This window comes from Nomascus leucogenys, chromosome 18, assembly GCF_006542625.1.
Source record: "Nomascus leucogenys isolate Asia chromosome 18, Asia_NLE_v1, whole genome shotgun sequence".
Lineage (NCBI taxonomy): Eukaryota > Metazoa > Chordata > Mammalia > Primates > Hylobatidae > Nomascus > Nomascus leucogenys.
This window is the reverse complement of record NC_044398.1, coordinates 35,970,792-35,993,601: the sequence shown is the minus strand read 5'-3', so window position 1 is coordinate 35,993,601 and position 22,810 is coordinate 35,970,792. Positions and strand designations below refer to the sequence as shown.

General features: G+C 47.8%; 1 protein-coding gene across 2 annotated transcripts in view; it reads left to right on the top strand.

The window, feature by feature from the left end:
• Window positions 1-22,810, top strand: part of GRID1 (glutamate ionotropic receptor delta type subunit 1) — a 783,733-nt gene that overhangs the window by 36,173 nt on the left and 724,750 nt on the right. The gene's annotated exons all lie outside the window — the stretch shown is intronic.

The window sequence follows — 22,810 nt, the reverse complement described above, 5'->3', positions numbered from 1 at the left end:
TTCTACCTAACACATGCACTTCTAGCAGATCTTGTTAACAGAAATATCATCTTGTTTAATTTATTTGTCCTAAGAGTTCACTGCAAACACAATTAACAATAGCATTCTTCTCCAGTAAGATACAGCATTTAATGAGCTCAGTGATAAAACTTCTGAAAGAGCAGTATGTAGGTGTCCATGACTCAATATTGGCATTGATTGATTGTGAGTGCTATTGTTCTCATGTGGGTTTGCTCTGCTTTTTGGCTGCTTGTGGGAATTCTTTAAGATGCTGTTGTCCAAGGGTGGGGTCTCTGGCAGTGGGCAGGGTAAAGTCTGCCATCCTGATGAGGGCATGCTAGGTAGAGATAACTAACATATAACCAGTGTTACAGCAAGACCCTTGGATCCTCTAAGCAGTGGGATTTTAGGCTCCATATCTAACTCAAAATAACAACAGCAGTAAACTATAGCGTAAATGTAAGGATGTCCAACAAAGGTGTTCATTTTCGCAGATGACTTACTTTGAAATCAAATTCTTTTTGTTGTTGTTGTTGTTGTTTTTGAGATGGAGTGTTGCTCCGTCGCCCAGGCTGGAATGCAGTGGTGCAATCTCCTCTCACTGCAACCTCTGCCTCCCAGGTTCCAGTGATTCTCCTGCCTCACCCTCCCAAGTAGCTGGAATTACAGTCGCTGCCACCATGTCTGGCTAATTTTTGTTTTTTTAAGTAAACACAGGGTTTCACCATGTTGGCCAGGCTGGTCTCGAACTCCTGACCTCAGGTCATCCACCCGCCTTGGCCTCCCGAAGTACTGGGATTACAGGTGTGAACCATTGCCCCGGCCAAAATAAAATTCTTTTAAAAATGTGTTCTTGTTTTAGGGCCCCACTTGGCTGGTTTCCTCCTGGGTAACCTGGCACCTGCTCCACTCTCATCTCCAATTTACCGTGTGATGTGCCCACAGCTGTGGCCCACACCTCTGATGTTATGTGCATCCGTGGGACTTCAGCTCCCTGATTATTGAAACCTGGCACCATTTGCTTGGTCCAACAGTACTCCATTGCTTCTCTTCTAATGGCAGATTGTTCTTCTCTTTATTTGATGCTCTTTGGTCTCTCTATGGCTCTAAATTTTAATTTTGGTCTTATGGACGATTTGAGCTGCCTTCTACTTTTTCATTAAAGTTTCCCTCCGATTTTTCAGAATTTGTTCATGTGGTTCAGACCGTTTTACCCTTCTTCAAACTTTCATACATTAGATTAGGTAAATAAGTGCCCAGTAAATGCATGCAATTCTTGTGAATAGACACTAGCTACTTGTCATCCACTACTGTTGGCAGTTATTCATGAAAATGTGTGTCTGTCAGTGGGTGCTTTGAATACATAGATAAGGCAGGAGCTCCCATCTTCACAATAGGAACAGTTACCAACCCGGGGCATAGTGTGTCTCCCCATTTATTTTGGGTCTCTTTAATGCTTTTAGTAAAGTTTTATGTTTTTCTTTGTGTAGGTCCCGCACATTTCTTACTAGGTTTATCCCCAGGGATTTTATTGAATTTATTTCTAATACAAATGAGCTTTCTTTTAGATTACATTTTCTAATTGGGAGTGCTCCCATACACGAAAGCTATTGATTTTTGCATATTGATTTTATATCCCTGAGTTTTGCTAAACTCTTGTATGAGTTCCAATAGTTTATTAGTTAATTCTCTTGGAGTTCATAGGTAGATGCCTATATTTGCTACAAATTATGTCAATTTTTTCTGTCCTTTTTCAACACTTGTCCATATTTCTTTTTCAGGTGCTGTCACGTTGTCTGGGACAATGCTAAATATTTTTAGTGGTAGAACATTCTACAGTTTCACAGTTAGGTGTGATGCTTGTTGTAGGTTTCTAGGAGATGTCCTTTATCGGGTTAGGGTTGTTACTTTTGATCCCTAGTTTACCAAGAATTTTACAAAGAGTATGATTTTAGCCACATTCCAATAGGTGCTCAATTCAAATTAATTTCTGAATAGTTTGAAAGTTCTCTTGTTATGTTCATTTAAGCCAGCAGGTATAAAAAAGAATGTTTTAAGTGTTCTAAGTAGATAGATTGGGAAGGAGGTTTCTTTTATCGTTAATTCCTAGTCTTATTGCATTGGACTTCATTAATGCACAATGAATTTTTGAATACCTTTTTCTTAAGGATTTTACTGAGATTTATACCGTGGGAAGTTGGGTATACATGGAAGACTGTGCTGTCTCTTTTGGGTCTCAAGAGAGGGAGCATAAGTGGAGGTTGAGTGTACGGGCTTTGGGGCCAGTTCCTGACTTGAACCCCAGCCCTGCCTCCTGCTGGCCGCAGGGTGGTGAGTTGCTGGAAATCAGTTTCATCATGTACAATGCGTGGGATAGTAGTGCCTACTTCATGGCACTGTGTAAGGACGATATTAGTTAATATATGCAGAACTTTAAACCAGAACTTAGAATAGAAGTATTTAATACAATATTGTTAGATAAATGTATACAAGTGAGATGTGCAAATCTTTCATATTATTTTGTCTTTTGTCTTTTTTTTTTTTTCTTTTTCGGGAGAACGGGGTCTCGCTATATTGCCCAGGCAGGTCTCGAACTCCTGGGCTCAAGCTATCCTCCTGCCTCTTGCCTCCCTGAGAGCTGGGATTACAGGCGTGAGCCACTGCACCCGGCCTCTTTCGTATTATTTTTTGCTCACTGAATCTGAAAGAAAAATGTTAAAATCATCTTTAAGATTGTGGATTGGTTGGTTTCCCCTTCAATTATTGTTAATTTTGCCTTATCTATTTTGAAGCTGTGTTGCAAGGTTCATATAGTGTCATGACTGTTATATTTTTGGTGTAGGTGGTGTCTTTTATCGAAATGAACTCTCTCTCCCTGTTCCTTTGAGTGCTTCCACCTTGAATTCTGTTTTGTCTGATAAACATCCCCTTTTTCTGGTTATTTTTTGCTAGGTGTTGTTTTTCTCATCCTATTATCTTGAACCTTCCTGGGTGTTTGTTTTGTATCTTTTGTAAAAAGTTATGTCAAAAGAAAAAGTTATGTCATGATGAAAAAAATCTCATCTGTTTATTGAAGGTTTTATTAGCATAATTTAATCTATTTACTTTTATTGAGATGGTTGATATGCCTGGACTTTTCCTTGCCATTTTATTTTGTGTTTCTTGTTTGCTATGCTTTCTTGTGCTACTTTTGCCCTTTCCTGCCTTTTATTGAATCAATTGTGTTTTCTTTGTTCAGGTTTTTGTTGCTTAAAGCAGTTTTCTCAACAGCGGCCCTGCGTCCTTTGGGTGGGACTGTTCCTTGGGCTGTGGGAGTCTTTACTGCACCACAGGGCGTTTGGCATCCCTCACCCTGGACACTAAGCTACAGCAGACTCCAACAATCTTGTGACAACCAAAAAGTCCCCTCCCCCTTTCTCCCAGTGGAGAGCCATCCACTAAGTGTTCAATAATACATTACATGTTTGTTTTTCTAGTGACTGCTTATATGTTAAAGATACCTTTATGTTTACACGTGTCTCTCAACATATAATCAGTGTCTCCTGGAACTAATTGAGACCTTTCTATGCCTCAGTGTCCTTCTGCCCTGAGCTGTATCACTGCCTAACATGAGGCCATCTGGGATTTTAGTTCCAAATTTTAATACTTAATAAAAGCCATTTTTTTTTTTGAGACGAGTCTCACTCTGTCACCCAGGCTGGAGTGCAGTGGCACAATTTCGGCTCACTGCAATCTCTGCCTCCTGGGTTCAAGCGATTCTCCTGCCTAAGCCTCCTGAGTAGCTGGGACCACAGGTGTGCACCACCATGCCCAGCTGATTTTTGTAATTTTAGTAGAGATGGGGTTTCACCATGTTGGCTGGGCTGGTCTCAAACTCCTGACCTCAAGTGACTCACCCACCTTGGCCTCCCAAGGTGGTGGAATTACAGGTGTGAGCCACCATGCTGGGCCTCAATAAAGTTTTAATGATAAGTTTTAATTTTTTCTCACTACTGCTTTTGCATTCCACATTATGTTCTTTGATTCATTTTTTTAAATTGTGGTAAAATGCATGTCACATGATTTTAACCATTTTAAACTATACATTTCAGTGACTTCCAGTACATTCCAATGTTGTGCAACCATTGCCACCACCTAATTCCAGAACATTTTCATTATCCTGAGCAGAAACCCTGTACCCATTGATCAGTCACTCCAATTTCCACTCCCCCGGCCCCTGGCAGCCACTCACTTCTCTGCTGTCTGGATTCATTTTTGTGGTTGCTGGAGCACACCGTTTGGTAATTCTTTCCAAGAGAGTTTGTGGTGGTAAACTTTCTGTATCTTCACATTTCTGAAAATGCCTGTTTCCTTCCTAAAAGCTGAGTAGAGAATTTAAGGTTTATGCCATTTCTCTCCTAAGCTCTTTGGAGATATTGTTTCATTGACTTGTATGCATCCATGTCCTCAGGAACAGTGACTGCTAAGTCAAATACAGTGTGTGCTCTGCACCAGTGCTTTATACATAGTAAGTCATTTAATTCTGCTGACAACTCTGTGAGGTCAGGGCTGCTCCCCACATAACAGGCAGAGAAAGTGAGGCTGAGTGAAGAGAAGCCCCACATGCCCTCAGCTAGGAAAGAGGCCACCCCGGCTCTCGAGAAGTTGCCATCTACCAGTTCAGCTTCTGCTCCTCTGTAGGCAGGCTGTGTTGTTTTCTGGGATAATTTGGCATTTTTCCTTTCTCCCTTTGATTTTTATTTTTTCTTTTTCATATAGAGCTTGCTCTGTAACCCAGGTTGGAGTGCAGTGTTGCAATCTCAGTTCACTGCAACTTCTGCACCTCCTGGGTTCAAGTGATTCTCCTGCCTCGGCATCCCGAGGAGCTGGGATTACAGGTATGCGGCACCACACCTAGCTTTTTTTTTTTTTTTTAAATATATTTTTAGTAGAGACAGGGTTTCATCATGTTGGCCAGGCTGGTCTTGAACTCCTGGCCTGAAGTGATCTGCCTGCCTTGGCCTCCCAAAGTGCTGGGATTAAAGGCATGAGCCACCGTGCCTGGCTGTCCCTTGGATTTTGAAATTTCACCACTCTGTGCCAAATATTTATTTTTATTATTTATTTATTTTTATTAAAAAAAATAATTCAAGGCCGGGCATGGTGGCTCACACCTGTAATCCCATCACTTTGGGAGGCCGAGGCGGGTGGATCACCTGAGGTCAGGAGTTTGAGACCAGCCTGGCCAACTTGTTGAAACCCCATGTCTACTTAAAATACAAAAATTAGCTGGGCATGGTGACGTGTGCCTCTAGTCCCAGCTACTTGGGAGGCTGAGGCAGGAGAATTGCTTGAACCAGGAGGTGGAGGTTGCAGTGACCTGAGATCATGCCACTGCACTCCAGCCTGGGCAACAGAACAAGACTCTGTCACAACAACAACAACAACAACAATGATAACAACAACAACAACAAAACAATTCTACTTTGCATGTGGTAGGTTCTGTCAATTTGAGGACTTGTGTGTTTCTGCATTTTCTTTTCTAATTTCCCATATTCTCTCAGGTCTCTCTTTGGAATTCCTTTTAGGTGGTGGTTGGAGCTTATATCCTTCATGTCTTTTAATTTACTTTTATCCTTTCCATCTCTGGGTTTTTATGCCATCTGGGAGAGTTCCTGTCTCAGCCCTCTAGGTGACTAACTTGATCTTCATCTGTTCCATGCTGCTATTCAGCCGCTTTTTAAACTTTAATGATGAAATGTTTGGTTCCCAGATCTAGTTCATTCGTTTTAAATGGATGTGATAGCCTCTCCCCTCTCTCTGTTTTCTCATTCAAAGTGTCGTTCTGCTTGTCCTAGTACCCAAGTCCTCAGGGGTGTGTTCGTTTAGCAGATGAGTTTGGTGTGCCTCTTTCGATGTGTAATCTTCTTAATAAGGTGGATGATTCTGGGTTACCTGCTTGTCTTTGTGTTTGAAGGTTTCTCTTGTCCTATCTGTGAGGCTGAACTCACATACTGGATGGGGAGAGCTCTGCACTGTGGTGCCAGCTGGAGCAGATCTCAGTCTTTGGCTGTGGGCTCCACTGACCTCCTGTGTGTTGGTGCCACTCGAGGGCTGTCTCCCCTACTCCCTGCTTCTGCCTGCGGGCAGTTGCTTTTGCAGGTCACTGCCTGGCATCATGGCCCTGCCAGCCACCCTCACATTTGATTTGGGGCTTCTTCTGAGTCCTCATTTGCTGGGCTTCCCAGATTGGAGCTGCCAGCTTCGTGGCAGCCCTCTCCTAGGTATGCTTTGCCCTGTGGTGCCATTTCCAATCCGAACCCATCAACCTTCTGCCTTGCAAGCATTCTTCATGATTCCTGCCCTAGTAAGAACCTCATTCTTCTTCTTTTTTAAAAAATCTAGCTCCTGCAGGAAAGAACCCCATTCTGGTTTTTCAGCACTGCTATGGATTTTTAAAAAAGTGTTTATGTTACTTTTAGGGTTTTGTATTGGGAAGAGGCAGAATGTGACCCTAGGCCACCATTTTGGCCCAATCTCTATTCATTTTTACTGGATGACCTTGTTGCAGAAGAGATTTATAATGTGGCCCATCATTTCATATAATTACCATGCTATGGTAATTATTTCCTGGGTCATTAAAAATTTTTCATAATGACTATTTTAATGACTGCATAATATTTCTTCTGGTGGGTATATCTGAATTGACTTAGCTGTTTCCTTTTTCTTCCCAACATTTGTTTTTTTGCTTTTTTTTGTTTTTTGAGACGGAGTCTCACTCTGTCATCCAGGCTGGAGTGCAGTGGCGCGATCTCGGCTCACTGCAAGCTCTGCCTCCCAGGTTCACGCCATTTTCCTGCCTCAGCCTCCCGAGCAGCTGGGACCACAGGAGCCTACCACCACGCCCAGCCAATTTTTTGTATTTTTTAGTAGAGACGGGGTTTCACCGGGTTAGCCAGGATGGTCTCGATCTCCTGACCTCGTGATCCACCCACCTGAGCCTCCCAAAGTGCTGGGATTACAGGCGTGAGCCACCGCGCCCGGCTCTTCCCAACATTTTACTATAATAAAAAAAAGTGCCACAATGAACATCTTGTGCTTGAAATGTTGTCCATATTTGGAACATTTTCCTGAGGTAGAGTCCTAAGGATGTGTGTGTGTTTGTTAAAATGTACATAACATTTACCATTTTAGCCATTTTAAGTGTACAGTTCAATAGCATTAATTCACATTCTGTGCAACCATCACCACCATCCATCTCCAGAACTTTTTCATTTTCCCAAACAGAAACACTATAGCCCTTAAACAGTGACTCCCCATTCCTTCTTCCTCCAGCCCCGCAAAACCACCATTCTTTCTGTCCTTCTGGCTTTGACTACTCCAGATATTTCATACAAGTGGAATCATATAGTACTTTTGTGACGTGCTTACTTCAGTTAGCATGAGGTTTTCAAGGTTCATCCATGGTGCAAGTGTGTGTTTGAAATGCCCATTCTGTCGCCCCTACCTCCTGGCTGCCCTCCCTGAGATCCACCCCCTACGATGTTTGGGAATGCACAGTAATCTTTCAGGAGGTGGCCTGGGTATCTCTCTTCATCCCTGTGCAGAAGGGTTCTTCCCGGAGACTCTGCCATCCTCATTCGCTTAGTGATTCATCTCAGAGCTAGAGCCAAATGAAATGGATTTCGTTCCCAGCAGGGCTAGTTTGAAAGTTTGTGCTCATAAACTTGCTTTACTGTAATCTATAAATTGAGTTTTTGCACTCTGCCGGCTCTATTTCTCCCACCTCTGCCAGACATATTGCCACATTGGGCCACTAGGCCTAGGCACGAGGGGAGGCCCCAGGATGCTCTGTGTCTATGGAGGTGCAGCAGGGATTGGTGATGGTGAGGGGGTGTGGTTTAAACATGTAATTGCATTTCATTACTTGATTACTGCTGCTGCTGTCACCGAGGGAGCTAGGGAGCTCCTAGTACAGGTGCTTGTCACTGCAGTTCATGTTCTAATATCTGATCCTAGGAGGGAATTTGATAGAGTAGAAGGAGGAGAGGAGGAGGGGCAGCCCCTGGGCACCCTGGACAGCAGATCCTCCTGAAAGCCATCAGCAGTGCCTTCACCACGCTCCCTGTCCTTGTCAGCAACTTCTGCTGACACCAGGATTGCCCACCTCCCAGATTGTCTCATGGAAGCCTCTGAGGCAGCTGCTACTATTTATTGGAACCTCTTTGCCTAAAGTCATAGCTGGAGTGTGCTCCCCGTGGCGGGATGGGTGCTTTACCCACAGGAGTGAGGGAAGAGGGGAGGGTAGCTGGAGTTTTCCCGGGGCCTGGGGCAGGGGGAGGGGATCCCACCCCTTTTTCCCAGGCCAGGCAGAAAAGGGTGGAGGCAACAGCTGGAGACCTGGATTGCATTCCTGGCTCTGCAATCCTGGCTGAGTGACCTGGGATGAGCTGCTTAACCTCTCTGACCTTGGCCCTCTCACTGTAACACCCCTAGGTTGTGGCCAGGTTGGGTGAAGCTAGCACTTCAGGCTGGTCTCCATACTTCTATTCCCAACACAGTTGTCAGAGTGAGCCTTTGAAAATAAAGGGAGGCTGTGACTCTTTTGCTTACAACCCACCATGGCTCCCCATTTCCCTCAGAGTCGAAGCCCAAGAGACCCTCATGATCCTGTCTCGTTTTGGCCTCATCTACTCCCTTTCTCCCTGGGTGCCTCCCCTTCAGCCACAGTGGCCTAGTCCTTGCTCCTGCAGCACCCAAGGTGTGGTCCAGCCTCAGGACCTCAGAGTCTTTGCACTCCCAGTTCCCCCCACCCTGAATGCCCTTTCCGGGACATTCATATGGCTTCCCTTCTACCTTCACCGTCTCCGTGAAACCTACCTTAAGCCCCATCTTAAAACCTATGACAAGCCCCATTTTCCTATTTCCTGATCTGTTTTTCCATAGAGCTTCTCACCTGGCGCTCATGATGTGTATGTATTTACTTGTTTAGTTTTTAGTGCTTTCTCTCCTGCTAGAACAGAGCTCCATGAGAGCAGGTTCTAAATCTGGTTCTCAGATGAATCCTAAGCGCTTGGTGACCAGTAGGTGCTTAGTTGAATGAATGAATGAATGAGTGAATGAATGAATGAGGGAGTGAATGAGTGAATGACTATCTAGCAGATTGCCCTGCCTATGGTAGGGTCTCAGCAAGAGTGAGTTCCTCTTCCCTGCTGTCCCTCACCCTGCCATGTCCTCAGGCTCAACTTCTGGCTCCAGGGGATGGACAAGGAGGATGCCAGGCCGAGCCTGTGTGGGTTCTCTTGTCCTCAGGCCCTGGGGCATCCCCAGGACATCAGAAGTGGGCTTTTCATAGCAGGAGGGGGCTGTAATCTGAGCTTTACTCCCAACCTGTCAGCCTGTGTGGACCCCTGGTGTGGGCTGGCCCTGGCAGGCAGAGGGCAGGACATTCGGAGTAGCCACTGCAGCAGAGCACAGAGCTTGACTGGTGACAGAAGGTGTTTTCCAGCTCTGGCATGGCTTCTGTGTGGCAGCAGTGGCCATGACTAGGTCTGATTTACATGCAACGTGCAGAATTAAAGCCAAGGTGGGGCCATGACTTCTGGGGTCCACTGTGTTCCAGCAGCTGCAGCAGGTAAGACAGCCACCCCGGCACCAGCACTGAGGTACTGAGTCATTGCCTTTTCCTGCCTGCCTGGAGGGGGCCTTGGCCTTTCTCATGCCTCTAAAGAGAAGGCAGGCAGTGGGGTGAGGCTCCCCAAGCACCTGGGCCTTTTTTCCTGCTTGGGGAGCCCAGCCCAGCCCTTCAGTCTGTATGAGTCAAAGGATGCAGGTCAGGGGCAGTGGCTTGTGCCTGTAATCCTAGTGCTTTGGGAGACCAAGATGAGAGGATCGCTTGAGGCCAGGAGTTCAAGACCAGCCTGGGTAATGGCAATACCCTGTCTTTACAAAAAAAATTAAAAAATTATCTGGGCATAGTGGCTCTTGCTGGTGGTCCCAGCTACTCAGGAGGCTGGGGTGGGAGGATTGCTTGAACCCAGGAGGTCAAGGCTGCAGTGAGCTATGATTGTTCCACTTCACTCCAGCCTGGATGACAGAGCGCGACCATGTCTAAAAATAAAAAATAAAAATAAAAATTAAAAAGTGACACAGTTTGGGGGAGGATCCCTTGACCTCCTGCTCTTTAAGTCAGTCAGGAATGGGGACCCTCTTGCTTTCATGGCCCAGCCAGAAGGACTGGCTGAGAGAATCGAGTGTAGAGTCCCTGCTGCCCAAGGCCTGCCCACCTCTTCCTGCCATCCCAGCAGAAGTGGGGTGCAAGGATGCCAGAGGTGTGTTCCCAAGAAATGTGGCAGTATGGAGAATCCACACTTTCAGCAGGTGAGATGTAATTGTGGGTAATTGAAAAACACCATCAAAGCTATTTGTCATAATTTTTACAAATGCTTTCTTCGTGGGTCATTCATAACACTGCTAGAAACTCACAGGTCCACAGAACACCCACTCACATGCTTTCCTTTACTCTGCAGGAGTCTGTCTTGTTCAGAGTGGGGAAGGGAGCTTGTGGATGAGCCAGCCAGGCCTGGAGTGCAGCCTCCCTCCCAGGAGGGAGCTGCAAGCCAAGTATCTAGAATCAGGGTATGAGGAGGTCAGGACAAAGGGGTGGCTATGCAGACTTGGGATGAGCCCTGAAGCTCTGAGCAGATGCCCAGGGTGGGCTGGTCCGTGGGGGAGTTCTGCTTTCTGCAGAGAGGCAAGGGGTGGGGAGCTAGGCAACTCTCTTCTGAGGGGATTCAGATGTGTGTTGTTCTGTACTGAGTGGTCCTGGGGCCGCGTGGATCAGAATTGCCAAGGCCGTACTTTTATACAGATTCCTGTCCCAACACCCCCACCAGCTGGACTGAATCTCTTGGGGAAGGGCCTGAGGATATGCATTTTAGTGGGGGTGATTCTTGTGATTCTTGTGCACACTCACAGTGAGAAGCACTGGCTTGTAATAATGTGCTTCTGAATGCCAGCCTGTCCATGTCTCATGGAAAATCGTATAAAAGCAAGACAGCCATCTCATCTGGCAGCTGAATAGGAGGCTGAACAGGTCAGTTGGGGTTTGTGGGTCCGGTGAGCAGCGCCCAGGAGTGACCTCAGAGGATGCAAGGCTGGTGCTCAGGAGCCCTGGGGCTTTAAATTCACAGTGCTGGCTTACTCTAGGCTAGGTACCCCTTGCTGTCTCGGGAACTGGCTCCATCTCCATCCTGTGTCCCATCTTCCACTGGGGCTCTGCCCTCCCGAGCCTGGAGGCTTTGCCTGGGCTGTTCCACCTAGGCTGGGGCAGCTTTGAGGGGCCTCTGGGTCCAGCACTGGAGAAAGGCTCTTCCATCTGGTTTCAGGCATGTGCAGAGCTTCAGGGGCCAGGCTGTGCCTGATGGGGGGGGGGGGGATTGTTGTATCTCTGGAGACTCTGGAGAACACTGGCTTAGACTGGGTTCCCTTGCAAGTCAGGGCTGCAAAGCCCCTGACATGAAGGAGCTGTCAGTCCTGGCTGTGGGGGTGTGTGAGAGGGTGGACAGTGAGCGTGATGTGATCTCTGCCTTAGTGGCCAAATGTGCAGAATGTATTGGCAGCACAAAGTCTGCCTGGGGGATTCTGGGGCACACCTGGTGGCCCATCCCAGAGTGCAGCATCTGAAGGTCATGGGGAGTATTGGTCGAGTGGAGGTCCCCAGTGTGGATCAGAGTGGTTGCTGTGGCTGTCTGTGAACAGTTCTAGCTCCCTGGCTATCTAGTCTTATATTTCGTGATGCTCTTGCTCCATCTCATCAAAGTGGGGGGATGGGTGTGTAGGTAGGTGAATAGGTGATGGATGGGTGCATGTGTAGATGGATAGATGGATGAGTGGATGGGTTGACAGGAGTTAGAAAAATGAGTAGATGGATGGATGGATAGATGAAAACCTGGCTGAGTTTATAGCTGCCTGGGTGGGTGGATGGCCAGTGGGAGGATGTGTAGATGGATGGATTGATGGGGATTGGAGCTGGATAGGTGGCTGGATGAACTGGAGGTTGGGGATGGTTGGATAGATGGTTGGGTTGATAGAGTGTGAGTGGGAGTAGATAGATGGATGGGTGGATGGTTGGAGGCAGATGTATATGGGTGGCTGAAGGAAAATATGGGGGCATATGAATGGATGGGTGGGAGGATGGATGGATGAAGGGGAGGGTGAGTGCATGGATGGGTTAATGTGGCTGGAAGGAGACATTGTGGGCCAGGAAGCAGATCAGGTGGGTGACCAGGTTTACTGATACAAAATTAAACTGTGGCCAGATATGCAAAAATCCAGTTCCTTGTGTGACTCAGAGGCTGTAGTAGTTCTGAGAGGAGTTCCCCAGCCCTGGACTCATTAGAGGAAGCAGCCCCAGCCCCCTTCCTGGGCCACATAGACCATGTTCCTGCCCTGGCCATTTCTCTGCTCCATGTGCTGATGCCTCAGCCCTCCTTGCCTGGGGTCCAGGAGTGCTGGCTGGCGTGTGGCTATGCCTAGCCAGGGTGACAAATTGCAAGAACCTTGCAGTGGCTATTGGGGGTGGGGGCTGGAGGACAAAGGCTGAGGAAAATTGGCCTTTGCTTTATGGGGTCTCTACAAGGCAATGTGCTAAGTGCTTTCAGCATGTTGCTGTTTCATGTTTGTGACAGCTGGGGAGGTATGGGCCCCACAGATGAGGAGTCTGAAGGTGACTTGCTCAAGGTCATGCTGTTTGACAGAGGCAGAGCCTGGAAGCTTGATGGAAGCAGGGCGGCTCTGAACTAGGTGCGGCACAACAGGATCCGATGCCAGCAGCGGGCGGGGGCAGAAGGTCAGTCCTGGGAAGGACAGGTTGCATGGAGGTCCTGACTGCAGGCCCAAGCAGGGGAGGGCTTCAGGGAGGGTTCCCATGGGATGGACTAACACAAGGGCTTGGTGGATCTGTGATGGATCCTGGGGGCTCTGGCTCTGCACCATGTGGCCTTTCTGATGCTCCTGCAGTAGGTCTCAGGGCACTGGGCAGAGCTCCGAATGGCAGCCTCAGATTCTGGGCTCCGCTTAGAGGGCTAGGACAGCTGGCACACATCTGAGGAGTGCTGGGAAAGGGGACTGTTGGCCCAAGAGCCGAGGTTGACTTCATAAGAGGTGCCACCTTCAGAGAGCAGCCTCCTCAGGGGGTCTTGTTCTGGTGAGCAGCAGGTGCCTCTTGCAGCCCACTGACCCTGTCCTTCTAAGGGCACCTGTGCCACCATTTCCCAGGCCTGGCAGGAAGCACCCCCAGAACACATGAAGCTTCCTTGCCTATCTCTGAGCTAGGCCAGGGATTCCTCTGATATTTCCCCAGGCCAGGCTCTGTAAGCACAGCTGATCCCACCCTGAGGGCTCAGGGAGGCAGATGGCCACTGATCACCAGAGCCCAAGGAGTGGGAGGAGCCCTCGTCTCAGGGAACTGAGCCACCTTTATGCCACCTACCATCATCTGGAGTTTCTGACTTCACGGTTGGGACAACCCTTGGGACCTGTCCCATCCATGCTCATGTGGGGCTCACTCTATGGTGGGTTGCAGGCGGGAGTCAGCCCTCAGCAGCTCAGGCCCTGAGCACCAGCTGAAAGCAGCCAGTTCCACCTCTTGGCTACAGTATCTGAGGGGCAAGGAAGTGTGGAGCCTCAGGAGTGAAGAGCTAGAAGCCACTCATGTTCAGGAGGAAGGAGAGAGGAAGATGGACCTGATCTGTCCTTAACAAAGAAAGATAAAGCAGGAAAAACCGAAAAGTAATTTTAGTGCATTAGGCTAGAGATGGGAGAGTGTTTACGGATCATTTAGTTTACAGATGGTGATAGGTTAGTGGTTAGATTAGCAGGAAGCCAGTCAGCTTGAATGGAGGGAATTAATTTATGAGATTGCAAAGGGGAAAATTGTTTGCAAGAAATACAGGGGTTTTGTTGTAATAGCATGGAGTTTAGCAGAAACAACAAGCGCCGACAGGCCCAGCTGTCCCTCAGGGAGCCAGCCACGAGGAGCGCCAGTCTGGGGGCTGGGGATGCGTGGGAAGAGTGGGGTGCCCCAGCGCAGGGTGCAGCCCAGCTCTCACCTGCTCCCCAGCTGGGGAGAAGGCTGTTCCTCTCCCACGAATTTCCTGCGCTTTGGCATTGAGGTTTTGGATTGGGAGAGGGTTTGGTGATAGGCGGGCAAGTTCCCGGACATCATTACATCTTGTGCCAAGGACCTTCTGAACTGAGCCTAAAGGGGAGACTTCCCGGCCACAGAGACTCCCCTGGTGGCTCTTCCTGCCCCTGTGCCACACTTCAAGTTCTGGGGAGTGGGGATCTGAGGAGGGGAGCTCAGAGGCCTGGAGAGTCCTCTGTTCATTACACTAACATTTCCCATGCGTGACAGGGCCAGAGGGAGTGGGTTCCAATTCCAGACCCATAAATTAGTGGCTGAGTGATTTGGGCAAGTTGTTGAGCCTCTAGGAACCTCTGTATCCTTATCTGTCAACATCTCAGGGTTGTTGTGAAGATGACCTGAGAAGATATGTGTGAGGAGCTTGGCCTGGTGCCTGGCACATGGTTAGTGCTGGGTAATGATCGCTGTTAGTATTTTCACGGTTATTTTAATGGCAGAGGAATTAAACAGAGCTTGCCAAGTTCCAGCTTCTGATCCCCCTTTCCCCACTGCACAGTCTCAACCCCAGTTCCCTCCACAGGACTTTCCTCTTGCCCAGGCTCCTCCCCCAGCCCTGACTGGCGGCTCTGTCCAACCCACCTGGCCTCTCTCAGCCCTAGAGCCTGTGCTAGCTGAGCTGTGGCTAAAGGCTTGGGACCTCCTGACACTGCCTGTGCTCTGCCCTGTTGTTTCGTTGCCACAGCTCTGTAAGATGCTAGGCATCCTTGAGGCATGCCTGAGTTTGGGATCCTTTGTCCTGGTTTCCTGTGCTGCAGAGCCTCTTGGGTGTCCTGTTGCTCCTCCCTCAGTGGGTGGGCCACCGCTAATGTTGCCACTGGGGTTTGTCCACTGACACCCCCCTACTGCAGGAGACACACTCCAGGCTCTGTTCACTGCAGTCTATGTGGATGGCATCCCCTGGGGTGGTGCAGGTGACAGCCCTGATAGTTTCTAATAGTTTATAAAAGGCTCAGTCTCCCAAGTCACCTTGTGAGATGTGATCAACAGTGATTTCAAGAAAGGTGGAACATCTTGCCCAAATTGCAGGACTAGTGAGTGTTGGAACCAAGATTGGAACCTTCCTTCCATGGCACCCACTGCTTCCTATTTCACTGGCCCTTGGGGTCTAAGATGGGCCTCGCCATGGACTTCGGGGAGGCAGAACCAAGGCTTTTGAATCCACTGCCAGAGGCAGATGGGAAGAAATCCTTTTGGAGAAGCAGATTGAAGGGAAAGCAGTCCCCTCACTTTGCTGACTAATGAAGGGTGAGCTTGCTCCTTGGGAGGCAATGAGTGAGTGCTCTTGTCATTAGCTCCAGCAAAGAAAGGGACGGTGTGTTTAGGGTGGGGTGGGAGACCAAAGAGTGCATTTCCTCCAGCTACTTCTTGGCACCACTGTGGAAAGTCATTTTTCCAGCATAGGGGAATTTGTTTTGAAAGTGAAATGACTCTGATGTCATTTGGGCTCAACGGAGCTAAGCCATCTGGAAACATTTGGAGATAGGTTTGCCTTGTTTTCACCCACATTTAACTTCACGGTAGCCGAGGCAGCCTGAACTTTACAGAAGTGCCCTGTCAGCAGAAAGAGCCTGTGTGGTGGCAGTCAGCCACAAGGCACTTTGCACAAATTACAAGTGCTGGGAAACAAAGGCCAGCCCCCAAGGCAGAAGTGGGCTCCCCAGTTCTGTTTACACTGGTGGATACCGTGGTTTGAATAATCTGTGAGAATCTCAGACCTGTAGATAAAGGGTTTCAAAACCAGCTAATTAAAACAGATTGTGAGGCTGCCAATTTGTCTTTTCTTTTAAGACAAGGTCTCACTCTGTTTCCCAGGCTGGAGTTCAGTGGTTCAGTTACATAGCTCACTGCAGCCTAGAACTTCTGGGCTCAAGTGATCCTCCCATGTCAGCCTCCGAAAGTGCTGGGATTACAGGCGTGAGCCACCATGCCCAAACTGCCAGTAGTTTTTTGACTTAAGTTTTGAACTCTCAGGTTGGATGGATGGAAGGGCAGAGAGAGAGAGAGAGAGCAAGAGAAAGAGAGGCAGCAGTGCACTTTTTTTTTTTTTTCACTCTGGCAGCCCAGTGTTCTCAGGAGCCCCTGCACCTCTCTAGGCATTTGTCATACAAGTGTGGTCTAGGCATTTGCCCTGCCTGGCTAGAGAGGCCCAAATGGGAACCAGTAACTTCCTCAGGCTTTGGTGGAGGCAAGTTTTGTTGTGGAGCCACACCCCATGATACAGCAAAGCATTATGGGAGCAAGTATATGGGTGACACCCATCTGCTGTCCTGACTGGGTCTCCCAGCTACCCCAGGATGTCCTCCTCCCGCCTGCTGAAGCTGCACCGTGCAGTGGAAAGAGCATGGCCTTTCACGTCTGACAGTCTGAGTCTGCACTTGCTGGCTATGTGATTTAAGGACATTTCTTAATATCTCTGAGCCCTCCTTTTGTCAATGGTAATGAGGGAATAACTCCGGCTCAGTAGGCTCTTGGAGGATTGAACAAGGTACCACTATATGGTGTCTTAGTTCTGTGGCTGGCACAGAGGAGAGTCTCAGAAAATATCAGTCTACCTTTCCTCCCTCTCTCCTTCCTCCTTGTCCTCACTGCCCCTCTTCTTCCTCCTGCCCATGTCCTCCTCACGCTGCTCCTCCTCCATCTTGACCCACGAGGCTCTTTCAGGATGGATTGCCTGGAAATCTGTCATGCTCACCTTCCTGTACCCTCTGCTGTCTGGGATGGAGAGATCTGAGCTCAGAGATAACAGGCTGTTACTGAACAGACTGCTGCACGGTGTTACCAAAGACAGCCAAGTTGTAAATTCCTCTGACTTTGGCTTTTTGGATGCTCCAAAAATAAATGTGGGGGCATTTCAGTCTCCAGCAGACTGGGGTGCTCTAGCAGATGTGGAGTCTCTGGGCTGAGGTGACAGAGGGGCAGCAGGCGTCTGTCTAGGTTTGAGAGCCATCGGCTGCCTTTTCTGGAGTCTCCATCCTCTTTGCAGAAACCATGCATGGCGCAGTGGGAAGCCTGGAGACTAGGTAGGTATATGCCTTTCCCCGACACTCAGGTACCTGCTCCTCAGCAAGGGCACTGGCTGGCTGATGCACCCAATTGTGATTGGGGTCCTGAGGGCTCAAGGCATATTGGTGGTGTCAGTCACAAATTGGAAGCTGATGGGGGCTTGCTGCCCACCCCTCTACCCCACACAGGGCTGACGACAGATGCTGGCCTGGTGAAAGTGCTGGGGATAGAGAAGCACAATGGCCAAGTATATAAAGAATCTCAGTATGGCTCTGTCCTGAGAAGCCCCTTGAGGTACAGTCCATTGAGAAGAGCATGATGGAGAAATCTTTGGGGGCATTGGGCTATGTCTGTTCACCATGAGACCCACTAGTGGCTATTGGCCTGGTTAGAAGAATCTGGGCTTGGGGATGGGGCCAGGAAGGTATGAGGGCTGCCTCAAAATTTCTCAGGGTCAGGTCAGAGCCAGCAGGAGAGCCAGGTGAGGGTGAGGGCACTGCCCTGTGCACAGGATTCTGGCTCAGCAAACAGCAGAAGTGATTTTCAAGCAGTGCAGGTGCTGGAGCTGAGGCTGCTGACCCTAGCAGGTGGCCTCAGGCCAGCCAGCTTGGACCTAAGGGGGTGGTGGTGGGCTTGAAGCTGTGAGTTCTGGAAAGGTGGTGAGGGAGAGATGGAGAAGAGCCAGCTGTGTCCTGGCTGGAGGGCACACAGTTCAGAGGCTGAAATCATTGAGGCACTGGCATCCTCTCTTAGGATGTCTCTCCCAGCAGTGAGGCTTTGTAGGAGGAGGGACTTCAGTGCAACCTTTGTGTGCTAATTGGACAAATTACTTCAGAAGGAAGAACATTGAAGGCTATTGATCCCATTCTACTTATTGGACCTCCCTTAGATGGTTCTTTGATGGCAGTGACCATGGAGGCCAGAGGCCACACTACTAGCAATTCAAATCCCCCATAAAGATCACTGGGAGAACAAACGCTGCCATCTCCAGTTCAGAGTTCCTCCCACGTGGTGCTGCCAGGACAGGATGCTGCCAGGTAGAACAGAGAAGGCCATATGGACTTCTCTGATTCTTTACTATGTTGAAACAATGCCTGTGGGAACCACAACAGCTGTGTACTGTGCCCAGGACACATGAGCATGCAGGCATGATCCCTTTTATGTATGACCGCTTTCTTGGCCCACTATTCAACTCCCTGCAAACTATGCCAGTACTTCTCCCAGGGTAATTCTGACAAGACCCAACACTGCTTAGTTACTTTATCTACTATGGTTTTGTTAATTATTGTATCATTAGCACGAGGAGGGGGGCCCTTAATGGGTAACTGAAGATGCTGTCTGTAGGCTCTTGTCTCATCTGGACCCCATTTTTCACTTTGTCAGACTGTGTCTTTGGGACTCACCTTACCCTGTTGTCTTAAGAAAATTAATGCTCTGAAGCTTCCTAGCCCCTTATCTCTATTGTGACTTTATAAACCCCAAGTACTAAGACAAGTTTTCCTAAATTCACTAGTTTACTGTATTGTCTTCCTACTGACATACAGTATAGGCTATATCCAAACATAAATTACTAGATAAATATATTTTTAGAAACCATCTGCTATGGTTTGAGTGTCCTCTCCAAAACGCATGTTGAAATTTAATTTCCATTATGATAGTGTTAAGAAGTGAGACCATTAAAAGGCGAGTAGGTCGTGAGGGCTCTGCTCTCGTGAATGGATTAATGTTGTCATTGAGGGAGTGGGTTCATTATTGAGAGTGAGTTGTTACCGAAGTGAGATAGGCCCTCTTGTGCTCTCTTGTGCTCTCCTGCCCTTGTGCCTTCCGCCTTCTGCCATGAGATGATGTGGCAAGAAAGCCCTCAGCAGATGTGGGCCCCTCAACCTTGGACTTCCCAGCCTCCAGAAGTGTAAGGAATAAATCTCTGTTTTTTTTTTTAATAAATTACCCAGTCTCGAGTGTTCCGTTACAGCAACATGAGATGGATTAGGAGATCCTCTAACCAAGTGTATTTAACATACTTCCCATTGGACCTAATACATTTCCTTCTGCAGCATAGTAGATTTCTCTTTTGAACAATACCACCCCATGGGAGAGTCTATGGCTTGTGAACAGTGACCCACAGTCACTCTGAGGCTGGGTGTTTGGTGTTTGTATTTCACCAGTTCCTTTGGGCATAGACTTCCTTGCCCCTCCAATCTGTCAGGATGTACAGAAGCAATGACCTGTTTCAACCAAATATCACAGATTCTGGAAGTGGCTCTGGGGCTGGGGTCAGGGGCTAGGGCCTCATCTCAATGTCTGGTGGGCCCTAGTTCAGGTTTGGAGGTGGAGGGACCCAGCTGGCCACTGAGAGGTGGGCTCAGTTTGCATGTCCATGAGGATAAAGAGGAACTGCTTCTGGAGGTGGGGCAGGCTGGAAAGTGAGTGTCTAGGGTGGCACAGTCAAGATGGGCAGGATGGCAGGGAGTGAGAGTAGAACTCTGGACTGCAGAATTCACACTGAGGTGGAAGCCAAGAGTGGGGATGAAGAATGGTGGTCCTTGGGGGAGGTGATGTAGGGGGCTGTTGTTCAATGGGTATAAACCTACAGTTGTATGAGATGAGTAAGTTCCAGGGATCTGCTGCACAGCATGGTGCCTGTAGTTAAAAATAGGAGATTGTATATGTAGAAATTTGTTCAGAGCGTAGATCTCATGTTTAGTGCACAAACATATGCACAAAAACAACATCAACAAAAACAAAGGAGCAAAGGACATTTTGTTTTTACTTGATTTTCCTCCAGCTTTATTAGATATAATGAACAATAAAAATATTTAAGGTGTACAACATGGTGTTTTGATATACATTGTAAAGTGATCACCAGAATCAGCCTAATGAACATATCATCACCTCATATAGTTAACATTTTTCTTTTTCGTGGTGAGAAAACTTAAGATCTACTCTCTTAGTAAATTTGAAGTATACAGTACATTATTATTAACTATAATCTTCATGCTGTGCATTAGATCTTTAGAACTTATTCATCTTGCAACTAAGTTTGTACCTTTTGGCCAAAATCTCCCCATTCCCACCCACCCCAGCTCCTGGCAACCACCTTTCTATGCTCTGCTTTTTTGAGTTCTACTTTTTTAGATTTCCACATATAAGTGAGATTGTGCAGTATTTGTCTTTATATGTCTGGCTTATAACAAAGCATAATGTTCTCTAGTTTCACCCATGTTATTGCAAATGGCAGGATTTAATTCTTTTTTAAGGCTGAATTCCATTGTGTACGTATACCACATTTTCTTTATCCATTCACTCATTGATGGCCACTTAGGCTGTTTGCATACCTTGGCTATTGTGGATTATGCTGCAATGGACATGGGAGTGCAGTATTTCTTTGAGATACTGCTTTCAATTCCTTTGGTTATATATCCAGAAGTGGGATTGCTGAATTATATGGTAGTTCTGTTTTTAATTTTTTATAGAACCGCCAATACCCAGTACTGTTTTCCATAATGGCTATTACCAACTTAAAATCTCACCAACAATGTGCAAAGGTTCCATTTTCTCCACATCTTCACCAGTACTTGTTATCATCTGGGGACACAAGGTAATTTTTGGAGGTAATGGATATGTTTATTACCTGTACTGTGGTGAGGGCGACACAACTGTTTACACATGTCCAAACTAACCAAACTATAGATATTGATTATGTGCAGTGTTAGGTATACCAACTGTATCGCTACAAAGGTGGATCAGTACCTCGGACAGCGCCAGGAAGGCACAGTTATCCTAAGCTCTTGTGAGGCAGAATTGTCTGGCTCTCTGGAACTTTTAGCTGTTAGGGGACCCTAGGACTCTTTAATGTCAACACGGTCCTCAAGGACTTTGGATCTCTGTTTCTGGAGGACACCTTTTTTTTCTAGCCTGGGTGCTGGACCTCCTTCTTCCCCCTCTCTCTTTTTCCCTTCCTCCTTTCTTCACTGCTCGGACTGCTGGCCTCTGGAAGCCAGGTCATGGCAATCACAGGAGGCAGAGATTGGAGGGAACTGAGCCCAGTATAGGAGGCCTTCATCTTGAAGTCCCTTTGGTTTCTGAGCCCAGGTTACCACAGGTTTCTATTTGGAAATTTCTGGATAGTTTCCCCTGTCTGTCCCTAGGATTTGGAAGTCTCCTTGAATCAGATAAGGGAGTGCCAAATGTGACTAGGAGCTATTTTAAATCACTGAGAGGAAGCTATTGGGGAATGTTACCTGAACAAAGAGCTTTCTCCACTGGTTTTGCCTCAAGAGAGCCCTGTATAAGCCACCAGAGCCCATGAATACTCAGTCCTTGTGAGAGCCAGAGCTGTCGCAGGGGACCAACTGGGGCCTGGGGCTCCAGCATGAGGGACTCCCAAGCTGGGTCCCTAAGCTCGGAGGAGGACTCTTTCTTTTAAGATCTGGAGAAGAGGCTAGTACCCACTTGTTTGCCCAAAGCCTTGACTAAAGGGTTTTGATGGAACGATCCCTGAAGGCTTTTCCTCCTCTCTGCATCCACAGATCAGGTGGAGTCATCTTTTCCATGGCTGAGAGACAGGAGGAAAGAGTGTTTCTAAATGTAGTCAGGGTAGATGTTGGGGCACTGATCACCCCCAAGTTATGGTGGGCGGAATGGGGCTGGAACATAGGAATGTGCATTTATAAATGTCTTGTATCAAGGCCTTCAGAAAGAGAAGGCTTGTATCTTAACTCCTTGAGCCTCAAGTTCCTCAACTATAAAATGGAGACAATGTTATACAATTTTTGTGAAGATTATAGACAAAGTATAGAAAGTGCTGGGTGGGAGGCTCAGCCCCTCCTTTCTCCCCAGAGGGCTGACGGCATTGTGTGATCCTCCTCTCTGAAATCCCAGGGGAGCCATCTGTTCTGGCACCAGGGGAAGACCTTACTGGAATCCCCAGTTCCTGTTCCTGAGAGAGAATGCTGCCACTCCTCCTATTATGGTGTGGTGGGGGGCAAACTGAGAAATGTCTGTATGCAGAGGCCCTCACTCCTCCCCACTGGCTGCTGCCCCCACAGCCTTTGGGGCCTCAGATGTGATGTTAGACATTCTAGTGCTTCCCAGGCATGAGGGACCGAGGAGAAGGCAGTGAGGTCTGAGAATCACATGGTTATGCAGTAACAACTCTTTCTTTTGGGTTTTACACAATCCTAAAGCCAAGATCAATGCCCAGCCATGTCACTTCCAGTCAATTTGAGAGAAATAGAGATAGGCTTATGGGACACATCTCAGAGCAGGCACAGGCCCTGCCTCTCAGCACCTGTCATGTGCTCCTGACCAATGATGGGAAGTTGAGGGAGGGCTTCCCCCAGAAGATGGAATTAGCTTACACGAGTGTAGGCTCTGGCAAAGTCCGAAATCTGCAGAGCAGGCTGGAGACCTGGGGAGAGTTGATGTTGCAGTCTTGAGTCTGAAGACAGTCTAGGGCAGAATTCTTTCTTCCTCAGGGGACATCAGTCTTTTTTTTTTTTCCTTAAGCTCTTCAGCTGATAAGACCCACCCACACTATAGAAGGTAATCTGCTTTACTCGGAGTCTACTGATTAAATGTTAATCACATCTGAAAAATACCTTCATAGGAACCTCTAGACTC